The sequence below is a fragment of the Orcinus orca genome, chromosome 15 (genome assembly GCF_937001465.1).
Source record: "Orcinus orca chromosome 15, mOrcOrc1.1, whole genome shotgun sequence".
In the NCBI taxonomy this organism is placed as follows: Eukaryota; Metazoa; Chordata; class Mammalia; order Artiodactyla; family Delphinidae; genus Orcinus; species Orcinus orca.
In genome coordinates, this window is record NC_064573.1 from 23,194,572 (window position 1) to 23,203,231 (window position 8,660).

Below are 8,660 nucleotides of genomic sequence, written 5' to 3' on the forward strand. Positions count from 1 at the left end.
TGTGCTCCGCAAAGTGGGAGGCCACAACAGTAAGAGGCCCGCGTACCACAAAAAATAATTAAATAAATAAATAATAATAAATAAATAAATATATATACATAAAGTTATTTATTTTTAGCTGCATTGGGTCTTCGTTGCTGCACATGGGCTTCCCCTAGCTGCAGCAAGCGGGGGCTACTCTTCGTTGCGGTGTATGGGCTTCTCATTGTGGTGGCTTCTCTTGTTGCAGAGCGTGGCTCTAGGCACATGGGCTTCAGTAGTTGTGACATGTAGGCTCAGTAGTTGTGGCTCGCAGGCTCTAAAGCTCAGGCTCAGTAGTTGTGGCGCATGGGCTTAATTGCTCCACAACATGTGGGATCTTCCTGGACCAGAGCTCGAACCAGTATCCCTTGCATCAGCAGGCAGATTCCTAACCACTGTGCCACCAGGGAGGTCCCTAACAAATGTCTTGAAGAGAAAAAGACAAGTTGTGCCAGCAACTCCCTTATGTCAAATACCATATAGATGGCTCTTGGAAAGCCTGCAAGAGCAGTGACCATGTTTAATACCATGTTAGCAAAATTTCCAATTGATGAGGCTATCAATGAGAGCTCTCTTGGAAGGATCACTTGCACTCTCTCAGGTTCTGTCTTCATATGTGGTATTGGAATTGACCCACCTTCCCAAGAATGGACACATAAATATCTTAATAGCTGGCAGATAGAAAGTTTATACTTATTGGGATGTTATGTTACCCCATTGTCTATATAAAAGAGACAGATGGACCTCCTTTCTCTCTCCATTACAGAATCAAGAGATCCATGTTATTAGGATACCAAGATACCTGGTAGCAAAGTCTTTTGAGAATCTTGATTCCTAGTGCAAGAGTACATGGTCAGAAATCTATCAGCCACCATTGGTCAAATCATTGGTCAAATACCTGGAGTGACTGCAAAATGCATTGCAGCACAACAGACATCCCTCAATTCCTTACCCCAAGTAGTATTGGATAATTAGAATCACCTTCAATTTTCTACTGGCTAGTCAAGGAGTTGTTTGTGCTATTGCTCACACTACTTGTTGAACTTATATCAATACCTCTGCAGAAGTAGAAATGCTCCTGGATAAAATTTCCAAAAGGCAAAATTGTTGTAAGACTGAAAAAGAAAAAACCCTTTAAAAATCTGTTTTGGTCACTCCCTACAGGACTAGGTAATTTTTAATTTTTTTCCCTCTGTTTTACAGATGATTATTATTTTCATTGTATGTATGATTATTCTTTTCATAGCTATCAAGTTACTCATGGCATGTATCATTGCTCACTTAAATTCTATTGCTAAAAGTACACGTACAATGTTTGTGCACAAGTCAATATGATTGATAACATGTATAGCCTATAAAATGTTTCCCTGTTAGCATATATCTCTGTGCTGTTCACTACGTTCAATTAACTAATTTCTCCTTTAGTTTGCTTAATTCTGAAGTTTTTATGATGAGGAAATCAGTGTTGCCAAACCAAATGGATCTTGACATTTTAACTGCTTGGCAAGGAAGAATGTGTGCTATAATCCAGACTGAATGTTGTGTTTTCATGCCAGATCTGTCCTCTAGTATAACTCATCTAATGAATCACATTAAAAATTAAATCTCTGCCTTAGGGAATCCCCTTCCTAGTCTAGGTTACATCTTGGGTAAATGGTTCAGCTCTGGGGGTTCATGGTTTAAATCTCTGCTTATGACTTTATTATCGTTGTTGGCTATATTGATTGTGTTCTGTATCGTTTATAGAGTAATAATCTATTGTGCTTTTTGCTGCATATACAAACCTACAAGTAAAATAATGATGTCTATAAGACTTGAAGCCATTGATCATACGTATAGCTCTATATAAAATACTGGACAGGCACAATGCACGTAGGAGGAAGATTGGACAATAATTGGCATGAGTTCTATTGAACAGCATGAGATTAGCTATGAGTCCTTGTCTGGTACTTTACTGACACATAAACCCCTGAAAGATAGAAGAAACTGGCCTATTGGGACCTGGTATTGCAGGACCGGATAGATCCAGGGCAGGTAAGACACCACCCTGGTGTCGAGGGACCAAGCATTTCATAACCTAATACTTTCTATTGAAAGATTAATGATCAAAAGTGGGAAACGATGGAATAAAATTTATGTTTTGAGGCAGGACAAGAAAATTTAAGAGTAACATACTCCCTGCCTATATTGGTCCCTCCCTAATGGGCAATGTGCATCTGCATTATATATTAACCAGACCTCCTGAAAGGCAAGAATGTCTGCTCAACCATAAAGATCATTTTTTCCTTCTTCTCATGCCAGAAATGTAACTCCTTAGAAGATTAATCTTTCTTTTCCTAATCCTGTAAGGGGTCATGATGACTTACCAATCTGGGAGCATTTGCAGCTGCACTCTGTGCTGCTAAAAGGAGTACAGGGGCATTTAGCGGGGCCAAAGCTAAAGACAGAATCTGAATACTAAGTGAGAAACACATCCACATAATAGGAACTGGTGTTTTCCCTCCCCCTGGGGTTCTCGTGACCGTCATTCCTCATGGACCATTAACCATCTGTGTCAGCAAACAGACAAACAAACAAACAAACAAACTAAATGACATTCTTTCACTTTTCACATAAGATGAAGGCAAGGGTAAAAGTTGAACAGGGAACTCATCTGGCTTGGGCACATTCCTTGTGAGTAGGCTAAAGCTCAGTCACACGGAAAGGGGAGGGGATAAGACTGCAGGCCTAAGATGGAGCTGAGAAAAATGGAGTCTGTGTGGTTCAGCCACACATTTCACCCCCAACATCTATATGGCCCACACAATCTTATCTGCCATTCTTCCTTGAATACCCTAGGGCCAGATATTGGGAGGTAACCTGCATGCCTAACCCACAACAGCAATATACACAACAGCAAGCACCAAGAATCCCTGCTAGACAAGGAAGGATGCCTAACAGGGCCATACCCCATATGCCAGGTAAGGAGGTCAACCAATGGATGAAGTCGTCTGCAAAATAAATATTCCCTACATGGTTAATAGCCTTTTTCATACGAGACGATAAATCAGTGATGTTAGATTCATAAGAGGGGCTGTAAGTGCAGCATTGTTGTTGAATTAGGACATGTTTCCCCTTGTGCCTCTGTCAACATGTCCAGAGTCGTATGGTTTTGTAAAACTACTTTCCTCATTTGTGCAGTTTCCTGATTTAGTAGAAAAATGCTTTATCTAGAATTATTTAATACAGAAGCAGTGAACTTGGCTAGGGCTTGTATTTCTAATTCAGCATGAATGCCTACATATTGAGGGAGAAAGATAGAGACCAGCCATTCACAACAGGAGAGACTATGGTTCCACCTAGTTTTGAGAGCCAGCAAGTTTGAGAGTGTCTGGCAATGAGGAATAGATCTTTCTTGACAAAGAGGGAAAAGCAAGGGTATAGTGGCCAGTCCACCCATATGGGAGATAAGGCCAAAGATTGGTGCCACGTATCCAGATGCACCTTTGGGTGATAAGAAAGCCCCTGCCTTGAGAATCTTATTTTCTTGACCTGTCCATTCAGTTTGTAAAACCAGGTGGACAAAAGAACAAGAGGTTGGTGGTAGCCACTCGATATGTTTATGTCTGGCGAACCAGGTGTGATTTTGTCCCTCTTTACAAAAAGGAGCAGCATGTCCCAGTTGACCGTGTATAGCACATAACCTCCCAAGATCATCTCAGACATGATAGGCAGTGTCAAGTTTAGAGGAGTTGGGTTCAAGAACAAGCCAAGGAGAAAATACTTTTTACTATCATTACAGTCAAAGGGGGAAATGTGAGCCATGGTGACATCTAGTGCCCCCAACAGGAGTTTACCTGCCATGCCCACCCATTGTCCCCATGCCATGAGGTTGAAAGGCAGAATGACCCATGCATTCCTTCAGTGCTAGACACTGGCAGCAATCTGTACACGCAACAGTCAGAGCAGTTATGGACTTCAGCATAGGTGGTGGCCCAGGACAGAAACACATTGTTGGAGGTAGGTGGCATGAATCCCAGAAGGAAAAGGCTAAGAATGATAAGCGTTTGAAAGGTGCCAAGAAAGGCAAATGCTCATTCAGAAACAACACCATAGAAGTTTGGTCTCCATGTACCAGGATCACCCCAGGCTTTGGCACTTTTCCCAGAGGACAATACCAGACATTTTTTCCCTTTATGTCAGAAGTGGGCAGGGAGATATTACATGTGGGACTTCTGGTAGAGCCCATAAGAGGAGCCCTACTTCAGTCCCCCATCTAATTTCAAGGAGAAGATCACCTTGTTTATGGGTGGGCCTTCTCTTAGAAAGGTTGGGGAAATACTATACCAGGGGCTACCCCTTTCCACAAAGATATAAGGATGCCAAGCCACCTGGGAGGGGGATACCATTTAAGTCTCCAAGGTGGGAGGTCCTGTGACACTCTTAGGACAATATCTGTATCCTGCTAGATGGGTCGCAGTCCTCCTTCCAAGACTTGTATTTTTAAGGCCCTAGCTGATAGAGCAGGTGCAGTCAGTGTCTCATAAATAGGTGTTTAGCCTGCTGTGGGCTGCAGTGTTTAATAGCTGGGTGGCCCTCTAACAGTCGTGAAGACCATCCTCTTAAAGACCTGTCCAGAGAAGTCTTCTTCAATGTCTCTTTCAGTAACCCATTAACTCTTTCTACCCACCTTGCTGCTGCTGGGTTATAAAGCAGATGGAAGGTTCATAAAATCTCACAGGCTTCTGCCTATTCTTGTACATCATGTCCAGTGAAATGGGTCCTTTGGTTGCTATCTATGTGAGTGGGGTCTCTTATACACTTTCCAACTTGGTCAAACCCCTTGATCTGTCCATTCAGTTTGTAAAACCAGGTGGACAAAGAACAAGAGGATGGTGGTAGCCACACCATATGTTTATGTCTGGCCAACCAGGTATGATTTTTGTCCCTCTTTACAAAAAGGAGCAGTATGTCCCAGTTGATTATGTTTAGCACATAACCATCCCAGATTTGCTCTTTTACTAGTAAAGGATTGCATCAGACCAGAGGTGGTAATGTGTGTTTGTGTCTCTCTGATAAGGGTAGTAGGTCGATATAGTGCACTTTCCATCCGGTCACTGGGTCAGAGGCTCATTCACTGTGACCAGGGGTATGTCTCAGAGGTTATTGCTGCAGGTTTCAGTGGGGGCAGTCCCAATCCCATTTTTGTCCCTTTTTAACTAGAGAGTATAGAGGTTGTATTATTAGTGCCAGATGAGGTATGAACAGATGCCAATAACCTAGTAAGCCCCCCCTCCAAAGATTGTAATTCCTTGACCAACTGTGGAGTGGGCAAGGCTCGGATTTTATCAATAACTTCAGCCAGCATAACTTTTGTCTTACCCAACCAGACAATTCTGAAGAACTTTACTGATTGCTCAGGTCCCTGGATCTTGTCAGCGTTTATTTCCCATCCTTGGTTTTGGTTTGTGTAAATGTGTCTGTAAAGGGGCAGCAGCTTAGGAGAGGAGAGATAAGTCATCACAGGTTAACATAATGTCATCAGTATAAGATAATTCCAACTCAGAGTGGGGCTTTTGCCAGATTTCCAGGTCCTGGGAGACCATACCAGGACAAATGGTGGGACTATGTAAACAACCCTGAGGCAAGACCTGAAAGGTCCATTGCCTCCTGTCCCAGGTGAAGGCAAATTGATCTTGAGGGCTAGCATCCAAAGGAATTCTGAAAAACGCATTAGACCGGTCAAGCATACAATAAAACATTTTCATCACAGGGATATTCTAAAATAGTAGCATTATTGGGAACTGCCATATGGATGGGAGGGACCACCTTATTTAATTGGCTATCATCAACAGTCATCCTCCAAGTCCTGTTGGGCTTCTTTAGCAGCCACACTGGGCTATTATAATTGCTATGGGAGTGTCTGATAACTCTCACCCTTTCTAGTTCTTTAACAGTAGCAGTAATCTCTTCATAGCCCCTAGGCAGCCTATACTGTTTGACATTAACAATACAGTGGGGTGTGGGTAAACGGACATGCATGGCCTACCAACATTGGTGTCACACTCTCCAGTGGTGGTGGTCAAATCTAGGTCTTGTAAAACATCAATACCTAGGATATATTCTGGTACCAGGGAAATGTATACGTGGAACAGTCAGGTTGGCAAACAGACAATTTGGAAATATAATCTGATTTGTCTTATTTGAATAGTTTGACCCCCATGTCTGTCTGTAGCCAATATTTCTCCCTGAAATTTAGAGGGTTTGCCATACAGCAATGTACACTCAGCTCTAGTATCTACCAATGCTAAGACTGTTTGTTTATGTGGGACCAATAAACTGTCAATTCTACATGAAGCCTCCAGTCACTCCCACACTGCATGCACTACAGGGAAACGTTGGCCCTGCACCTAGTTCCTCAGTGAGAGGACAATCCACCCCTGGCATTCTACTTTTAGCGGGGGACACTGAGATGCATTGCCACATGTTTATTGTCAGTAGAAAGAGGAGTAATTTGTTTGTCTTCTGCTAGGGACTTCCACAAAGATGACAGGACTGAATTAGGTTTTCTGTTCTTTGGTTTTGCTGTTGTTGCTGTTGTTGTCATTGTTTTATCACTGTTTTCCTTTGGAGTCCCTGCTAACATTAAATCCTGCCAAAGTTGTTTATGTGATACCTGGGTTGGTCCTTTCCCTGCTTATTCTCCACCCTTTGTTTGTTTCTCTTTTATCTCTTTATTTTTTTCTACTTTTCTATTTCCTCCATGGAGGACTCTTTCTGTTTCACTGAGATCTGCTATAATGGCAGCTACCAGAGCTATCACTTTACTGAATATAGTTGCCAGAACTGATACTAAGGTGTCATACCAAACTCCAGGAGCAGACAGTAAGATGCAGCCCTTCATACCTGAGATAAATTATTCTTCATCTGGCCCCATAAAGTTGTGTGGATATATAGCATGTCTCATTCCCAGTTCTCTAATGATGTCTTGTAGTTCTTCCATGGAGTTCCAGCGTAATGGAGGAGATGGGACATCTCCTTTGTTAGGCCAGGGCAGCTTTACCCCAGCCCTAATCCAAGTAACCAAGTCAGCCACCATCCTCAGTTCCCTCCCATTCCAGCAGCATATAACCTTTGTCTCAGGGCTGGCTGTGCTGTCACCAAATCCAGTTTAGACATCTCCAGGCCATTTAGCATGATACTATCTGTTCCTCTGTCCCACAGGCAGAGTAACCATGCAGTTACTCCTTTCCTGGTCTTTTGTTTGAACCTGGCTGTCAACCCAACTACTTCTGCAGAAGAATACTCCCTCATAGTTATCTTTTGGCTAGTTGGTATCACTTCTTGTTCATCTTTGGGCTCACGGGTTGCCTGAGTCTTTGTTTGAATGAGGGTGCAAGCCTTTAGGTCATCTTCCCCTTCAACAACTATATTTCCCTTCTCAGAGAAATCATTACACCATAGATCCCATCGTTTGGGATACCAATTTTCCTGTGAGATAATGGTCTTCACCCTGTTGGATGGTGCCACCCTTGCATTTTTGCCACTTTGCATACCATGACCTCTAGGTGTTCCTCTTGTTGTTGTACCTTTTTGGCTAGTAGGTCTGAATTAGAGAAACAAACACTCTTAGATCCTTTTCTAATGCGAGGGCCTCTTTAGTTTTCCCCTAGTTCCTGCCTGAGTCGGAGTTCTTTTTCTGCACTCAGTCACAGGGCCCAAAGCAGCAGCCACACTACTGCGGCTATAACATGTTCAATTTCCTACCTTAGCTTCTCTTTACCTACTGCTTTGGTTAGAATCTCCAGTAACCCTTATAGCGTTTTGGGGGTGTCCCTGTACTCACACACTAGTCTGAAGCATTCCAAAAACTTGGCTAAGTCTACCCACATGGAAGAGGCTGGCCATCCTGGGATTTCCCCCACTGACAACAGGCTGTCTCCCATCATGGTCCCCTTACCCATGCCTATTTCATTTTTGGTCTCCTGGCTGGCTCGCCAATTCTTTGAAGACAGGGTTATTGAATAAATCCCCTGAACTGAGAAGAAACTTTGAGACTGAAAAACAAAGCAGGCAACTCCATAAAGTACAATTATGAAGTTTATTGTGGGTAGGTTACATACAGGTAGGATCGGGCAGATTTCAATCCGGAATCATTCACAGCTGCACTATACACCTCCAAATGTGGTACAGGATTATATAAAGGGGCCAAAGCTAAGGATAGAATCTGACTACTGTTACCAAGCCAGATTCATTTGCCTGTATGCAGCAAGCCAAACGCTGAGATGCCAAGCTTTGTAGTAGAGAAAAGCTTTACTCACAAGGCAGCCAAACAAGGAGATGAATCTCAAATCCACCTCCCAAAGATAGGTTTTAGGAATATTTATGGGATAAAGAGACAGGATGGTCTGAGGCATGGGGAAAAGTGATTGGAAATAAGAAAAGCGAGGTAATCAGTGATCTGTGCAAGTGTAGTCAAGCTTCATGGTTCTTCATAGGACACATGTTCAAAAACTGGCAGTGTTAGCATGTTCTGAGGGTGGAGTTTTGGGCCTTCTGATGTTAAAAGGTCATCATGCAGGTCCAGTTAGATTGTCAGTAGTCTCAACCTGTCTGAATCGGGCAAGAACTAGCTCCAAGTTCCTGAAAAACAACTTAAG